The 19,436-nt window shown below is 39.0% G+C and overlaps 1 protein-coding gene across 1 annotated transcript in view; it reads right to left on the bottom strand.

Annotated features, from left to right (window-relative positions):
* The window catches only part of gabrb2b (gamma-aminobutyric acid type A receptor subunit beta2b), a 55,501-nt gene that overhangs the window by 33,573 nt on the left and 2,492 nt on the right, over window positions 1-19,436 (bottom strand). The gene's annotated exons all lie outside the window — the stretch shown is intronic.

Below are 19,436 nucleotides of genomic sequence, written 5' to 3'. Positions count from 1 at the left end.
AATGTGGAAACTGAGAAATGTATTGTTTTTGAAAAATGATGCCCATTTTGAAACTGATGCCAGCAACACAGGGTCATGTTTACCACTCTGCTGTATCAGCTATTCTTTTAACACTTTATAAGCGTCTGGGAACTAATTGATTTGGCAGGAATCTTGAAAGTGGAATGGTTTTCCATTATTGTTTTTGTTGTATTTTACTCTTCAATATGTGACAAGACAGGACTGCAGACAGGCCAATTTAGCACTCTTCCTCTATGGAGCCATGCTGTTGGAATACATGCAGAACGGGGTTTGACACTGTATTGCTGAAACAAGCAAGGCCGTCCCTGAAGATTGCTCTGTGTACTTGGCAATATATGTTGCACCAAAACCTGTATGTGCAGGTTACCCATCATGCCACGTGTATAGCCTGATCCTCTTTGAGACGTGAGGAGGTGGCATTCATGATTTCCAAATAGAATTGAACATTTTGACTCATTAGACCACAGGACCACTTCACCTCAGTCCATACACGTGTGGAAAGTCACTATGAGATAATGTTTGGGTCAACTCGGTCAATTATTAGACAAGAAAACAGTTAACAGATAACAGGAGAAACTGAGCTGATGAGTGGTGAATTTTATATCCCAATGCAACAACAGTTCGAGTAGTTTAGAGTTCTTTATCACATGAAATGGGAGGAGGTTGAATTCAAGGATTTAACTAATCTTCACTTCACTCTATGTTTCTGAACTAAACACATATGGTTTAACAAAGCCCAGCACATGTGATCTATTGTGTTCCCAAATGAACTCCTGCAAACCTTTCTGTTTTATTACTGAAAGGGCACATTTTACAGCCAGAGTCACTGTGTGGGCAGATTTCTCAGACAGTGGCAAAGACTCCAGACAGTTCTGTATCTAGTATATGCTTGGTCAGTCAGCAGTCCAGGCAGCCAAATTGTGTAAAATCTCATATTGGCAATTTGTGCCAGTTTCTATCTGATATGATTTTCCCTGTTAGGGAAACTCATGAATGCGAAAAGTTTTTGTAAGTAACCATCTTACACTCCTTCAATGAATCACATGATTTGTGCCTTGACTTATCTGCACTATAAACTGACCTTGTACAATATATAGCTGTCTCTGTCTCATCAGTGTGAACTTGTGGAAGAACAAAAAACATTTGAAAATCAAAACGAAAAAGAAAAAAAAGATACTGCACCTGCCCACGCCGACCCCATGCACCCCATTCATTCTCCAAGCTGCCCTGTCCACTAACCCCTCACATCTCATCACCAAACCTGCACTGCATGGCTTCTCTTGGACTGAGGACAGTGAGAACTTATTTTTTGTATCAATAACAACTCCAACAACAGTTCTCCTTACCTCTACACAGAACTTGATAGTGTCTTTCAGCTCATCGTTTTGGTTTTAAAATTCGCAACTTTGGTTTTAAAACTTTGTTCTCTCTCAGTGTTCTCAAAGTGCTGTTTTCAACCACAGCAAAGCCCTGCCTATCAAACAAAAACAGTGGGCTACCCCGTTGGTTAACATAGCGAATCATGTTACTTTGTAGAGTGGAGACCAAAAACAGAGAGTGAATCACTGAGTGAATGAGAATCAAATCATATTCAGCAGGTAGCCAACAACATGACTTCAGTTGAATGCTGATTGCTCCATGCCTGATGGGTATGTAAATTGTGTTTGTGAGATTGTGTGAGTCTGCAACAATACTACTACAGTCATAATTTGCATGGCCACTAGAGGTCCTGTTCAATTAAACATAAACATATGTCATATTGGACACTTTAACTAATGACCGTTGCTGTTGTTTCTGATAAAAGAGGAAAAGTCGCAAGTAAGTGACAGACAGACTGAGAGCAGCAGTGGAAAAAAAAAATACTGAGAAGTGACGGAAGAATGGAAGCCTAAGTCTACAGGGAGAGGGAAAAGAGAAAGGGATCAGAGCGAGGATGACTAAATAGGGAGTACTGGTTATATATCTCTTTCTTCCCACTAACCTTGAAGGCAGTTTTCCATTTGAGATGTGGAATGGTGTGGTGAGATTGCTGGAAGGGCTAGGGGGTGTGGGAGGGTACGAGAGGGGGGGTAAATGAAAGGCACTGGAAAGCTCAGTGGAGCAGTGATGCAAATTGCTTTTATTCTCACAGCTCTTCACTTCCAGTCTCTGATTTCAGCACCAGCAATGACCTCCGTCTCCTACTTTCTCTGCCCCATCTTTTATCCCTCTCCTCGTCTGCTCCAACCATTCCATTTTTTCCCTCTCTTTAATGTAATTTTTTCTCATTTTCATCTCCCACTCCCCATCTTTCCTTTAAATGAATATCCTTCCATTTACATCTCCCTATAGCTCCCCTTCTTTCCTATATTCCCTCTCCATCCATCCATCTCAATCTCAGAGGAGTTCCTGTTGCATCTATTTGCATGTGGTAGAAGGTAAAAAAATAAATAAATAAATAAGAGAAGCGGGAAAACATTGAAGGTGAGTGTGAATGGCTTAGATCATTACCGCTAAACAGATACAGCCGAGGGAGCTGTCTAGAGAACATAACAGGTGTTGGATCAGCTTCTAAGGTGCTAGATAGGTGTTGGAGGGCTCCATAAAGGAATCAGATTTGAATTTCATCTTCAAAGCTTGCCAAGAGAAAACTTGGGAGTACTGTTTTACAAATATGACATATTTTGCATTCAGGAAAAAGGGCACCAAATCAATCAAATGATTAACTAGCAAAAATGGATTGACAAAGCATGTGATTGTGGTGGAATGGTGAGAGGTATATGTTGCTTTAAAAGATTTCCAGTGTACTGACCTTGAAGAGTGGGACTGAATCCCAAAGTAGCCTGCCTCTGAATCCCTCTTTCTCAATCCTCTCCTTGCCTGTCTTGCTCTCCCCTCTCCTCCTCTCTTTGAAACACCTTTAGTGGGGAGGAAATATGATCCCTCCAACACTCAGCCATATGTCCATACCCCACTCTATCATCCACCTACTTCAGTTCCTCCAAAAAGCCCTCCAACAACAAGTGTTTTTTTTTTTTTTAATTTCCTGTCTCACACGGTCCTCATGCTGCCAGCGACAGGGTATGAGGAACCTGGCATAGGGCACAACATTTCCAAAGAGGCCTAATAATAAACATGCCGATCCCCACAGAGCTGAGTGACATATATTCCCCAGTCTCTGGAGATATGTGTATGGAGTCCTTAGGATTCAGCTCTGTATCTGGAACAGCTTGTTCACTGCATGTAGTAAATCTGCAACAGGAAAGCATACAGGGGCTGCTGCAGGGGTTTCATTTGGCCCGTTTGCTCAAGAATAAATAATGCTGATATTTTTTTGAACACACAGCAGTCAGACTGACAGCTTACGCACAAAAAAAAAATAAATTAAAAATCTTAAAATAGATCAAAATAGATATAACAAGATGCAGTTTGAGGTAATTTAGGAACAGTGTTACATAATCTGTCCACCAGAGAAGACAAACAAGTTTATTTAGCCAAGTGTGAAATGTTCCTCTCAGTTTTATGGTCACAAAAATTGAATGGATACTTGGTTCTTGGTTTTATATAAAAACAAATACATAAATAAAACTAAATAAATAAATAAAACTTAGTTGTTATTTTTTTAATTTTACATTTTGTTTACATACAGGCATAAAAAATATTAGTATCATCAGTGAAGCTCCAATTACTGAATTAATAGATTGTCCATTGCTTATATCGATATAATTTTTTTTTTAAACACTGGTCAGTTAGTAGACTGATTGCGTGCATTTCGGTACGTTAAATGAATTGCCATAAGAACATTACTCTGACCAAAGCTCTTAGACTCAGTGCACTTTGTAATTTTCTTCCCTCAAGACCATTTCCTTAGTTTATGGCATGTTGGAAACTAGATGACAGGTTTCAATAAAGCCCAGACTCTTGTTTGTTTACTTGTACTTTGTCTAACCTCCCTTTCCATCCCACTACTCCTCTCCCTCCTTTTCTCTCAGTGTCTTTTATCCCTCTCCCTCTCTGTGTATACCCCCATTTCCTTCGCACTCTTTCATCATTTACCCTGGACATAGCTTTCAAGCTGCTGAAGGTGAATCAAATTTGGAAGAACCTTTTTTTTTTTTCCTCAGAGCCTTCCCAAAGCTGAGGTTCACAGCTTTGCCAGTTGGCAGTCGTGCAGCTTAACTGACTACATACAATTTATTGCAGTCGATTGGAGCATCTGCAGGCCCTTTTGTGTCCCCGGAGTGGAGTGGAGTGGAGTGGCAATTCGGAGAGAGAGAGAAGGACGGGTAGTTGGAGGTTGATGTATAAGAGAAGAGAAGGCAGAGCAGGATGTAGATTATTACAGAAAGACAAGGGGGAAGTTGATGGAGGTTTCAGTCCCAGCTGTCAGTGACACTAGATGGAAGGTTAGCTGGCCACAGAGACAAGGGGAAATAAACGTGACTGTGCACGTCATTTGTCCCACTTACTGCTTCTCCTTCTTCAAGAGGAGATACCTTGCATGTGGAAGTGTGTAGATGTGGGTGACATGGATGGAGATACCTTGCATGTATGTGTTTATGTATGTGAGTCATCGTGCAGCTTAAGATGTCTAGTTGTATGTCTAATACTACTGCTACCTGCCAAATTTCTGCCTTTCTGTTGCTGCTTAAGCTCTTGATAGCTGTCCTTTGACTATTCGACATTTTCAATGCACATACAAATACACTGATCCACCAGAAGAGTCCCACACCTCTTGCATTATGGAGGTCTGGGGAACTGAGGACGAAACTGATTGCTATTCAAACAGAGTACTCAGAAGCACACACCACATCTACACATTGTCAACAGATAGATAATGCAATATATGCATCATGTGGATCAATAGCATGTATAGAGCCCGGGTAAGTACAAAAAACTGGTTATCAATCTATATCTGAGCCACAAATCCAGTTAAGCATGCGTGTCTGTGTATAAATCTGAGTATATGTTTTTGTTTTGTTTTTTTCCTTTGTCCATGAACTGAGTTGTGTGAGTCCAGATTTGATGGCCTGTATGCAGGATCTCCTTGAGCAAGGGCACCCTTGAAGAAGCAATATCTTCTCACAGCTGGGCTGACCTACAATAGACACAGGGGTGCTTTAGGAGGATGTCAGCTTAAGAATGTGTGTGTATGTGTGAGTTTGTGTGCACACTTGTGTACCTATCCAACAGTGGACGTCAGCATCTTTACAGTAGACCAGTGACCAACAGCGGACATTTTGGAGGTCCACTATTGGTTTAAATAATTAAATTAATGCGTTTGAAGTTTTGGTCCACATGCTGGCAGGTAGTGACAATGGGCCCATTAAAATTATATACAAATTATTATGATGAGCCTTCGTTCCTATATGCACAGAACATTGGACAATATCAACATGCATAATAACCAGTAATCATCACTGGTTATGCTTATGCTTCATATGACAAAAATACCAAAAGAAATAATAATTAAATTTAATTAAACGGTTTTATGAGTTTATATAGAATACACATGTAATTTTGCTGCAAAATGGAAGATTATAGGCACAAATTTTAATTCAACATGAGTTGGTGGCAATCTGATTCATTCACAAGAGCCTAGTCTCCACCCAACACATTGTCGTCTCTGCGCCCCACAACCCTGCCTCAGTCCACAGTGCAACTGCACTGCCTGCACTGTTTTTATTGACTTTTGATCCAAGGCGTCTAAGGGAAAATAAGAGTTTGTGTGATGAGGATAAAAATATGTAGCCTGATGTAAATCTATGGAGCTCTCTGTTAAAAAAGAAGATACAAGAAGACCTTAAATAACAAGTAAATAAATCATTTTAATAGTGGTCCACACTTATTTAGTGTATAATTATAGTCCACTGTTGGTAATGTAGGAATATGGGTGTATGTGTCAATGACATACAAGGATAACGACAGAGATATAGCATTGTGGAAAGTAATCCAATCTATCTACACAGCACTACATCTTTTCATAAAACATAATATTGATTTGAGGGCCATACAATGGCTGACCACATGTCGAGCCATTTCCCATTATATATTCTCTTTTTCAGCTGAAACAGATATCAGTTGCTTTTATTCAAAAGGCTTTGATGAAAACCACTGGAATCTGCAGCTTTCAAGAACTACGGTAAAGGTGCTGTGAAGGACGACTGTGACACAATCAGTGTTGAAAATGTTCAAGAGTTTCCCACAATATATCTACTCTGAAAGTTTGTGGAAATAATCAACATAAAGAAAAATAATAATAATAATGCGTGTCTGTGGAATATCCAGAGTAACACAAGTGAGTTTTTCAAATGTCACTTTCAAGCTCATTAAATACCTAATAAAATAAATAAGAATAAACACATTTATCTCCACTGTACTGTACTGTACTTGTCACAGAAATGTACTGTACTTGTCACAGAAATCTAAACAAATTGCACTGTAACCTTAAGAATTTGTATATACAACATGTACAAAACATGTCAATATATTCAGCACTTATTTGTGTGATGAGAATATTTTGTCCTACTTCAAACACCACTGTGTTAAAACTTTACATGTTAAACAGCTTGATAAAGTATATGAGACAGAAAGGTTTAATATATGCAACAACAAATAACTGACCTCTCTAATTGCTGAGAGAGATCAAGATTATAGACTTGTTTTTCACTTCACTGACATTGGACTTAAAAAATATACCACAAACCAAAAAGTCCCTTTTATAATCCTTTGTTCAAGGTTTGATATTGACTAATCAGAGGGCAAATTGGCTAAAACATCCGGAAAAAACTGCATTGTTCCATAAATAAAATCCATATATACACCCTTCTATTCGTCATAAGAAGAGACACTGATAAAAGATGAGAGTCTTTGCTGGCAAGCTCTTCCACTACTTACCAGACAATACAACACTTATGTTGTATTCTTCATGTCTGGCATTGCAATACTAAGTACATTAGTGTAAAGAATACAGTGTATACAAATACAAAAGGACACATTTCTTGTGTTTAGATTCCATTACAGTAACGATAAGGAAAGCATTTCAGGACACTTTCATGCCTCTCTAACCTCTGGTCAGGTTTTATTTTCTCTTTATGTTCTCCTTTAATACACATCAACATTGACAAAATGTCTGATGTATTAAAAAAAGCTGGACACTGCTTTGGGCTTCTTCTTTAGCATAGGTACTGATGTAAAACTCCTTTTAATAGTACAACAGACAACTAAGCCCTTGTTTTTGGCTTCATATTTACAACTGTACTGCTTTCTGGAATCAAGAGAGAGAGGGGACAACAAAGGAGCCACAAAGATGTGAAACACGGTTGTTTTTTTTGTTTTGTACTATGAGAAATGCACTTTAACTCTAGTTCTATTATTGAAACATATACGTAAAAATGCAGACAAGTGAAGAAAGTGAAGTGACAGTAAAAGTCTCACTCAAACTGCTTCATTATCCCTCTTGACGCCATCCCATTATCAGCTCTCAGTGTCATGTTCAGCCACTGTGAAAACCAATCCACACCCGCCGTCTCTCCTGTTTGGCCATTATCAACTTCTTGTATTTTGACAAGCTGTGATAAAGCAGAATCTAGTCTTGTGCCCCATTGACAACTGGCAGTATGTGTTTCCACGTGCTGTGAAATCTGTGTGTTACTGCCAGACACGAGCCAAACCGCAGTGACCCACAACACCAATTATACGGCTTTGATGACAAGACAGAACAGCAGGACCATGCGAGTAAATCTATTCAGCTTGTAAAAAAGCAAAAATCAATACATATAACTCAAAAGCACATTCATCTTACAGAAATCAAAATACAAAGACCTTTCAAAATGCACTATTTTCTCTTTGTTTGGTCTTGTATTCACACTGGAACTGTCAACCCATCCAAAATGCAGGTTTTTTTTTTCAAATGTTTCTCCAGTATGGAATGGCTGGATCTCATGCAAATGGGGAAAATTATTTTCAACTTTCATTATACATGGCTGAGATAGTAGACACCTCCAAATGTCTGTGATTTCATATGTGTTCTCTAAATATAGCCTTTCAAACAAAACAGGTGTTGTCATTGATCAATGTTCATGTTTTGGCAGCATGCATATAAAACAGTGATTTCATTAGGACCAGAGATTATTAATAGCTTGTGTGAAACAGGTAGCATTGATACATTCAGGATTAAATCACTTTTGAATACTTGTACAGTTGTCTGATAAAAGGAACCAGAGAGATATGTCAATGAGAACACCTGCGTTGTGTTAGTGGCTATATTTAAAGATAAAATAAGACAGTGAGTAAAAGTTGAATGCAAACCAAGTAGAGTTTTCCCAACTGGGGCCAAATGAAGCAGCTAGAAATGTTTGTCCTGGCTATAATTCACTTCTCTAGACTAGAAATAAAACCAAATCAGACACAATTTGCTTCAAGCTCATAGTCCTTAATCTCAGCTATTATAGTCAAAATGGAAATCACATACATCATACACACACTTATTACACTTATCCAAAGTGACTTTTCATAGTGCACATTTGCCAAATTATAAACAAATATATTGCATGCCTGACACTTTGCATGACTTGACAGCTGACAGGGAGATGACAAACTAAAGCGAGGGACACTTAAAGTACGTGACAAAAAGTGTATCAGATTTTGTCACTGACTTTTTAACCCTCTGGGATCCAAGCAATTGCCTGTGATACACCTACACTCACACACACACAACCGTTTTTGACCTCGGTTAGGTCACTGCAGATGGATGAGCTGAAATGAATCAATCTCACTCTACTCACACTTTATGGGATATCATACTGAGTGTGTTAGTCTGAAAATGTTACCTTGATTAAGAATCTAAAAATAGGTCCCACACATTGATGAGTGTTATCAACACTACACAACACAGAGGAGATGTTTACACACACAAGGCAGGAGCGATAGAAGGTTTAAAGCTTTAGGCCCAACAATATGTGTATTGTATAAATATAATATACTTTCGTTTGTGTGTAGTCTCCTGGAAATAAGTTATATCAGCTGCTGCAGTAGGTCCACTGCGTTGAACCACTGGTTTCTCAAGTAGCCCAGAACAACAACAAAAAAGAATGGATCTAGATAGGGATTTGTTTTTGCATTTTTCATGCATTTTACAACCACTGTAGCTTCTGCTTTATGCCAGAAAGGACACCACTGAATCCTTCAAACTGGTCCTTAGAATATGTTTTGGAGTTTTCAAAGCCTGATCAGTGAAGTAAAACACAAAAAAGACTCTCGTCCTTTCTTCATTCCTCTGTCACTGACAGAGATGTATAAAGTACTGGAGTAAAGGAGTCATGGGCGGACTGGGACCAAAAATCGGCCCTGGCATTTTTGGACCAGAGCAGCCCACAACAACAACAACATAAATACAAATATTACACAAATATTTATTAAGGCACAACTTCTAATGTTACAGTGTTACAATGTTTATGGTAGAGTTCTGTGATTTCCCATGGTCTGTGAATGCGTCTGAATGAATGCGAGAGCGAGGGGGCGGGGGAGCAGGCGAGAGAGCACCTGGGTGAGTCAGGTGTATGACGTATGGCGCACGAGCGAGGTTGATGTGAGACCGGGACTGTTATGTTGTTGTTTTTTTTGCCGTGGTTACGGCCGACAGTCACCGAGTCCTGTAACCAAACCGTTCAGCAATAAATGCAGTTTGTTCAATATCGCCTCGTCATCATCACGTGTCCGGCTGGACGCTACAATAGTAACGAGTAACGATTCAGCACATGAAAAATATATCGGAGTAAAAGTATTAAATTCATCAAAAATATGTAGTGCAGTAAAAGTAGAAGTTGGGGAAAAAAATAATACTCCAAAAAAGTACAGATACTGCATTTTAATGCTTAAGTACAGTACTTAAGTAGTTCCACTTCGTTACTATACATCTCTGGTCACTGACCATCATTGATTTCTTTGTACCAAATGTCCTTTCTATGAACCTAACAAATACATCTGTGAGCATACCAAGCTGTGCGTGTTAGAAATAATGTACCATTTTTAATTAATAAATACTGTAGGTGGCCCATGGCCATATCAGCTGCATGGCTCAAAAATACTCCAGTCAACACTTGTCAAAACCAAATAGTTGTCAATGATGAACATTTAACACTGTCAATTATAGTCTTTACAGAGACGCTGAGAATTTGGTTTCAAGGCATTTAGTCATTTTGGGAATTCTAACTTCAAAGACTTCATTTGTAAAATTGATTTTAAAAAAAACAAAAAACATAAAGGTATGCCGTGTTTTAATACATTTCACAATATGGATGAAGCAAAGAGTTAGGGTGCATTTTGCACCTATGTTACATGTTATATGGTCTGAAACCAGCATTTTGATGTTATGCTGACATGTAATCAGGTGAATGGTACCTCTTTCATTGCCACTCTGAAACCTGTACACCTATTCTTGTAACTTTGTGCTGTTTACCTGCGACAAATACATAATGATTGATTTTGGATCATATTTTATGGTGAAAATGTTTTCTGCTTTCCCTCTGATGTTCTCCAGCTGCTATGCATGAGGCCTGAGGATAAATGTACAAACGTCAGCTAGCTAGTAAAGTAAAGTACACACTAACTGTGTGTTGGATTGTGTCTGTGCGTTTTTGTTCAGATCTTCTTATCCCTGAGGTAGATTCATAAAGTCCAGGTATACATGTACATTTTTTGCTCAAGTTGAAACATTTTCACGGACACGTCTTTGTGTCAGTATGTGCCCCCCACCCCCTTTTGTATGCGATTGCACTGCCCATACAGTTCATGAAAAAAAAACAATAATTTGTCCAAATTTCATTTAATTATACTAGGTTTGTCATGTATGAATAACTTCTAGTTATTCCCTGCAAAATTTAATGGTGCCAAGGCATCTTAATGCAGTACCTGGTTCACACTGAAGTTCAGCATTTGTGACTGGTATTGTTTTCACCACAACTAAACCACAAGTGGTGTCAGCAAGTGTGAACAATAGCACACAAACTAATAAATAAATCAGTGGGGCCAGTGAACTGAGAGATGCCTCCTGAAATGGTAGGCCAGACGATTAACCCACTTCGATTTGTAACTCTGTCTAATCCCCTCTGTAGCAGAGCCCCAGCCTTATGTCATTAACAAACAGGCTAAGAGAACACAAAAGTGAGACCAGAGAGTGGGAGAGAAACACAGCGATAAGCAAATGCAGCAGAAGACACCGACATCAGCTTGACACAGGACAGGTGTATAAATTATTGCCCTGCAATGAGCGAATGGCACAATGGCAATATGCGTTCAATTCCCTGTACAAGATGCTGCTGTTTAACATACCTCGAGCAGCAGGGAATGGGATGTTGTTTGATGGCTAAACATCCACCCCATCATTCACTGTCACAGGCAACAGTGAATCAGATGGCTAACTAGTAAGCTTGTTTAACCTGGGGGAATTGATTACACGCCTTCCTTCCCCTGACATTTAGAGCTGTGTTACTAATTGTACAATAAGCAGTGTCTGTAAGATTAATAAATTAATACTGGTGCTTTAGGACAGCGTGTGTGCATGTGCATACTGTGATGGGGAGTATGTCACTCACTTAGATGCTGCAGATTATGCTCAAAAGAGACAAAGTGTAGTCAGCTTTAAATGTAAGAGAGCTGGTTTTGTAAGGCAAATGAGAAGACGTTTTCCCTACATGAATTTTCAGTTATACTATAATATATATATGTCTGTGTGTGTGTGTGTGTGTATGTGTATGTGTGTCCTCCCATATCTTTCTACATTGTGTCTATGATCTATAAGAAGCACGATCTTTGGAAATAAAAGTAAAATATATATGAAACGGAATGTGGTGCTGGAACATGGAGGAAAAGTACATTTAAGTATAGCATTCAAAGACAAAAAAACAACAAAGTGGGCAACTGCAGAAACTTGTTGTATAGACTACTGATGAGAATGAGAATTGAAGAGGCATCTGCTGGGAGAACAGAAATAATGGTCTACGGCTCCCATCACCATTTGCCCAGACATCTTTGTACAAACAGCTTATGAGATTTTGACTGCACAAAAACCTGCTGTAATCTTCCTGCCCTCCTGTTTAATTCCTCTCACTATTCTCTGTGTTCTGAATTCTCCTTCAAACGTGTCATTCCTCACCTGCCCACCAGCTGTTGCTCTTGAGTTTTACCAGACCTGCTCGTCACCTAACTCAGTCACCCGCTCACCCAGTAGCAATGGTAATTAGCTCCAGTATATTTGGAGAGCTCACAGTTAGCCTCTGCCAGGTTGTCTATGTTGTCATGTTGCCTCGCTGTTCCAGCCTTCACTCTGTTTTCCCTGCCTGTCTCCCTACTTGTTTATATATGGCCATCTGCCTGGCTTTCCATCCTCAGTATTTTGCATTTCTTTGCCTTGTTTCATTGCCTTTTTATCCAACTGTCAAGTTGTCTTGCTCAAGTAATTGCTTAATCATCTCTAGAGTTTTGGCTTCCAACTCCAAGTGTATTTGTGTCTGGATATTTTTGTGGAAAGAGTGTAAATACTATTGATTGATTTGGGCTGATCATTATTATTTCATAGAAATATGCCAACGTTTATTAAGATTTATCCTAAAGGGTAAGGCAAGTGTCATTCTACATTTTCAATGTATTCCATCAAATGACCCGAACCACTGCTATTCAGTATTTTGTCATTTCTCTTTCCTGTGACAATTAACCCCAAGTACATTCATTTCTATACTGAAGTAGATCTTTGGGTGCAGACACTGAAACCTAGGGAGTATTAAGGGTACCCAGGGATTACAGCAGCAAGGATATACTCAAAATTGCAGTACCCATGTAATGAAAAGACATGTTAGCTGGATGTAAGATGTGTTTATCAGTCTTAATACTTTTAATAGAATAATATCAGCAGTGATGAACAAACTAGAACTGATAAAGCCTCCTATGTTATGGCTTCAGGATATGATAGACAGTATTAGTCAGAGAGTCCTGCAGAGCTACACTTGCCTAGTCTTATGTCGTGAATGAGTCAGGCTCACAGGCTGAAACAACATTCTTGAACATGCTTGTACAACGTTCTGTCTTGAATTTATCAAGTGCAAACAACAATATGCCGAATCTTATGGTTAAGACCAGGAGCACTGACTGACTGTGATGAGACAGGTGCTCATACTGATCGAATGTGTTTAGGTACACAGTATAGTTTTTATAGGTTCCTCGTGTTCTATATATGAATCTTGTTTCTTTTCTCATTTTATCATCATGATCACCATCATCATTACTGCAAGACAACCACCATCTTCATCATCACACATATTAAGTTAATTGGTTCTGCTAATGAGTAAACAGCTACCCATATGTTATGTATTGTCATTGGTGACATAAAAAGCCTCTTTTCGGTATACAAACAACCCACTTAATGTCTGTCCTTCTATTGTGTTCAAGTGGCGCACAAGTGTAATCTAAATGGATTCCTAAAACTCTATAGGGAAGCATATAAATCTAAACCTACCAGCATGAATAATGCAGGTGAGAGCATGCTGCGTTTCAGCACTCTACTCACACAATTCATCCATTCCTCCTTCATTCTCTCTCCCACCCTTTGTGACTTTACTTTTCACAAGCTTGCTGTATACAGCTTCTGCATGTTTCATGTTTTTTGTTGTTTTTGTTGTTTTGTTTTTTTTGCTGAATCTGTTGATAAGTAACAGGCTGTTGTCAAGTTCTTTATGTGGTAATAAGAAAGCCAGGTGAAAAGGATGTGGCTTAATGAAGGGGTGATAAAAAGATGGAAATATTTTTCCACCACACATCAAAGCCTAATAAATAAAGGATTAAAATAGACAGTCAAAAAAAAAAAAAGTTCCCTACAGAACACTAATGGTCTGAGTGAACAGAATCCAACATCAGCTATCATATTTGGTCTCAGACCTGATATTTGTTCTACCGCCCTTCAGGTTAGCTGGAGTTAGAGATACTGTATTGATCAAACCTGTGCAGTGGACAGTGAAGAGCTGAAGGGAAATAATTACAATGTGAGTATTTGATTGATTTACAATAAAGCAAGAAATTCAGATTGTTACCCAAACTTACCACATATTGATGGTAGCGCGCTGGGGACAGTCGTTTTGAGTGGTTGGCTAATACAGTATATACGATATGACATACATGGTAGAATCACGCTGCAATGAGGGAGGCCTTTCATTCATTTTATCCGAAAAAACAAAGATAAAATCTATATATTGTGTCTTCAAATCAACTACAGTCTTATCTTATCTTACCCCATTTTGTCTGATTTCGAGAAGAATCCGACTATGACAGGTATTGAGGACTGTAAAGGAATAGCTTGCTGATTGTCAACTGACAAAACTGTCAGTTTTTAATAAAAAACAGTTCTGATAAAGTCGTTGGTACCACCTGCCCACCAAAAAACTGCAGACATGCCAGTTAAAGTCATGTTTCTACTACATAGTACAACACCACTTGACTGGACTCCATGCTCGCTTTTTGTACCTCTACTTCATTTTCTATAGTAGTTTGGAGAGTACCCACTCAACATTGGCAGAGCTGATTGTCAGAGTGATGCAGTTGGGAAGCAACCAGGGAACAAGACACGGGAACTGTACTTTGGTCTAGAGAAGCTGCAGCTTTCATTTATTGGCAAACTGTAACCTACATTGTACATTTACTGCAAGACTGACAACTTCCCTGCTGTCTTCTTCCTCTGCACTGCTCGCAGTCACCACTTTCTGTCTCTTTCTACACTCATTCATACACTAACTAGACATATAATAGATAGATAGATACCTGGAGTTAATCGTGGAGCATTTAGCAGCTAAAAAGACATTTCTCTCAGGACTTATGAAATATCAAAACCGGAAGAAGAGTGAATATTTCATTGATATTCTTTAGGTGGCCAAAAACAGGACTCTAAATGAGTCCAAATGACAAATGAATGCTAATGTTGTTTGTATATCTGCTTACACAGTTGATGTATCTGCATTTGCACGTGAGAATACTGGCGTTCTCAGGTTGTTATACTGTCCACAAGAGCTCCCAAAAATTGTAAAAGTTATCACTATTCATGCTTGTGCTGCATGGGTGATTAATTCAATTTCTTCATGGCACATTTAAATGACTGAGATTACTTGCATTGAGTCTCTGCCTCTGAGATTGTGAGATTGTTCTTATGTAATTTTTAACTGAGTAATTCCTACTGTTTTCCATTCTAGTGACAGCAGTCAGTGCAGTGACTATATGACACTGCTAACAGGAAGGATATGGTTAACTGCTCATCTAATCTTAAACATTATAAGTATTTTTCAGTGACGATTGTGCTTTTAATCATTCATTTGTCTATTGTTTTCTTCTGTCCTGTTTCACATGCAGCTATTAAATATGCAGTGAGCTGCCTTCCTCATGCCCTGCACCATAAGGAAGTTGTCCGTGTATGTCAAATGCTATTCAAGACAATTTTTAATGAAATTTTCTTGAAACAGAAGCTCGGACATGAGTCTGATCTTTGAGTCAGACTGAAGTATCATTTATGCAGTTAAAGTATTGTTATTAGAGGATGGCTTTCTCCATTACACTACCAAGTGAAATTGTACTGAACCGTGGTTGAGTTTGACTCAATAAGCACTGTCTGTTACGTAATTCAAACAGCTGCTTTCCTGGTAGTTACATTTATATACCAGTTCATAAGGAAACATGACTGGAGACTGGTGGGGGATTAGGATTTATGGATGTGTATGTACAATAGACACACAGAGAGAGTTTACATCCTTACTACAGACATCATCAATGTACAAGTATGTCCAACGTCTGCCCTATATGCTAGCAGGCTTATCGAAACCGACCAACTACACCTTTTTGTGTTGTGTTGTTACCATATTATCTTCAACTGTACTTCTCTACTAAATACTTTATCACACTGGATTACATCTGGGGACTAAAGCCAATCCCTATTTGCTCATTAGCTTGTTTTGAGTTGTTAAGATAGTGTGTGGGGATCTTTTTAATAGTGTGACAGTTCATTTTACAATACGTTTGAGTGCCTTCATAGTTTTGCACACTTTAATTGAGTTTATCACATTTCTTTTTATTTATTTCCCCCCACAATTCAAATGTGTTTCAGTCTGTGAATCTTCACACTTTGCCTCAACACTCTCATTAGTTACTATGCAACCATCATGGAGCAGGAGTTTGGAGATAATCTGAGTGCTGACAAAGACAGTGGTGATCAACCCCTTGTGTATAATTTTGGTGAAACCCAGCCAGACAAGAGTGTGTGTGAAGTGGAAATATAGTGTAACTATGTCCTTTTAAAGAAAAAAATAAAGGCTGCATTCGTCATCTTTAACGATTAATAGCATTATATATCTATTGATTAGTATGATTAGACTTTACAGTGAGATGATCAATATGATGTTTTCGTCACCATTACCATTATATACTGGGACATGAAAATCTACCAAAGTAATATTGACCTATTATTTTTGGCTGATGTCAGCTGCTCATCAATTTACAGTTCTGCCCACATCAGCAATATAATATTGAAGGCTGCTGTGAAATAGATTTAGACACAACTACAGATGCAGACTTAATATCATTTTAAAGCTCTCAGGTCCGGATGAGATATTATGCAATACCACATAAGTGCTTCCAGAATCTTTCTTTCCTTTCATTATCATATGGCAAGCAATAATCTCTTTGCCTTTCAGCCAACATCCATTATAATGCATCACGTTTGTATAATATATTGTCCAGGACTCTTTTTCAGGGCAGTCTTGATGCATTTATTGCAGACATCCCATCACAGATATCTTTTGCTGAGAGGTAGAAATAACTGGGTACTAAAGTGGGGGGTTCTGAATTTCACAGGGCCTCTCCAACAATCAATAAGCTCCTCTTGACCTTTATGTGCATCAATAATGGTATTTCTGCCTTTTGGAGGAAGATAAGAACTTTAGTTCATCCTCAGACAGGAGTATTTCTTCCCTTGTGAAAACTGTTAGCTTAGGATTCAAGTGCTCAGGAGCTCAACCAAAACAAATATTAAGACTTAAATGGCAGTGCAAAAAAAAAAAAATTGCTGGGAGAAAGCAAACTGAAAGAAACCAACCAATGCATCTAATGGCTACCTTTCCTACCATTGACCAGTCGGTTGCAAAGTCACTCGCCTTGGGTTGAATGTCTAACATGACATTGGTATTCAGGGTGTGTATCCCTCCCTGTATGTCCACCTCTGAGTCATGCAGAATGAACCCACAGCAGAACTAGGTACATGACCTTCCCCCCATCACTAGCATCGCTTCTGGCTCTCCACATGGTGACTTGTTAATGTCAATGCTCTTTCCCCCATCTATCTCTGTCCCTCTCCCTCTCTTTGTCAGATACACAAGGGTGAAAATTTTGACCCCTAGGTCTTACACAATCATATCCTATTCTTTTTCACCCTAGAAGGCTTGGGACTTTGGCTCCAACACCCAGGAACAAGTGACCTTTCATTGGTATGTAATGAACACCAGCGCCAGCCTTCTCATTCCGTGTCTGGCTCTGGGCCTAAGTGACATGTAATGCAGTTTTCTACATGATATATGACTCAGTAAAGCCAGCTATTGGTGCACAGTAAGAACATATAAGCAGTCATCAGTTGCTACCATTTTCTGGAGACTCTTCTTTAACTAAGAAAAGGTAGCTTAAGGTTTTGGGGTACTCTGGGCCACTTACACTTGAAGGCTTGCATTAGTTTGGTGACTCATCTAAAGTGAGCTAGAGGCCTGTGTTGTTTCTGAATGGGTTTCCACTCTGTGACATTAGTAACAAAGTGCTAAAACAGATGGTTTAAGACAAATCACCTTGTAGTACCTTATTTAAATGGCCTCCATGGAAAAATCTAATCAATATACTATGTTATCACCCATTCATGTCTATGCTTTAAATGTGTGGCCTTCAATAGAAAGTAGTGGTGGATGATAGAGAAATATAGTGTTAATAAACACCAAAGCACGGATGTCCCTGTCTGCCATAACTGCTAATGGGACACTGTTGGATACATCCCTCAGTGACATCTCTCCATTATCCTCAACCCTGTTCCTTATCTGTTCTCTAAAGAAAGTACACAGGGTGGTTCTATCAACGCGCCAAAATAAGTGGCAGACAGAGAGCCAGATGGGGGAGAGGAAATGGAAGAAAGGAAAGTGCTTCTACACCAGCTGCTATCCTGAAAAGTGGTTACATTTATAGGAAGGGGAGCAGATCAAAGATGCCGAAACCATTACGCACACATGTGGCCTCTCCTTTTCATAAGACTCCAATGGGTCAGGTGGTAATGACTCCCCTTTCACATTAGAGTGTGTTTAGTGGGCCTAACCTGACAAAAGAATGGGATGATCAAAGAAGCTGTGCGGTATTGGCTTTGTGTGTTAGGATGGAGAGTGGGATTTCTTTTGTTTGTTTGTTTGGCCATGTGTGTGGGTGGATATAAACCCCAGCTCTGACATGCAGGAGTAATGAACGTGGGATACACATTATTTCCTGGAAGTTATGGCCCAGAGGAGAGGATGGCAGCGAAGCAAAATACTAAAAAAGTACAACAAACCCTGAAGTGTCCTGCTGGCTCAGTTACATACTGTATATCATATACTTGCAACACCAAAGGTAAAAATATTGCTTGGACCATTTTCCTCTTTTGGATTTCACTCTCTGACCCAAGCTATCTAAAACGTACAAATACCAACATTCATTTGTTGCCTAGTACAATTGTGATGTGATTTTTGCTGTGTGTACATTGGATGAAAGCTCTTATGCATTAGATGATTAGGGTGTATACAAATAACACCTTACATAATGTTTGATTCCTGGAAATGCATCTCATGCTCACACTTACAATATACATACTGTACCCATACATAAAGTACTCCTTCATACACAAAAACATAAAATGTGAAAAATGTGTCTTAATTAAGGATCCAATGCCACGGTGGAGGACTCTGTAGACCTGCATTGTGCATCGTATTTGCTTGTGTACATGTACATGTATGTGCAGGTCTTCTTCTGTGGAAATACAAGCAAACAGACATCTGCCTCATCTGCTTCCTAATCCCATCTCTACATATCATCATAGTCTGCAAATATAACAACATGAGGAACAGCCTTTGGGTGCTGCTGCCAAAAATATTCCTGCATGTAATCATTCCCTGACATCACAACGTGACTCACGTCACGACACTTGTACAAAAATGATGAAAACCTGCTAACTGCAACAGCAGAGGTCAACCAGAGAAAGAGACAATGGGGACAAGAAAATAGGTAACAATGAACCTATCAAAAGTCCATGCATATTACCACCAATATCATTTTTTGCTTATATTGTCAACTGTATCAAAGGTGCCAAGAGTGACCTTCTATGATGATAAAATGCATCCTTGAGTGTC

This window comes from Larimichthys crocea, chromosome XXII, assembly GCF_000972845.2.
Source record: "Larimichthys crocea isolate SSNF chromosome XXII, L_crocea_2.0, whole genome shotgun sequence".
Taxonomy (NCBI): Eukaryota; Metazoa; Chordata; class Actinopteri; family Sciaenidae; genus Larimichthys; species Larimichthys crocea.
This window is presented reverse-complemented; position numbering and strand designations above follow the sequence as displayed.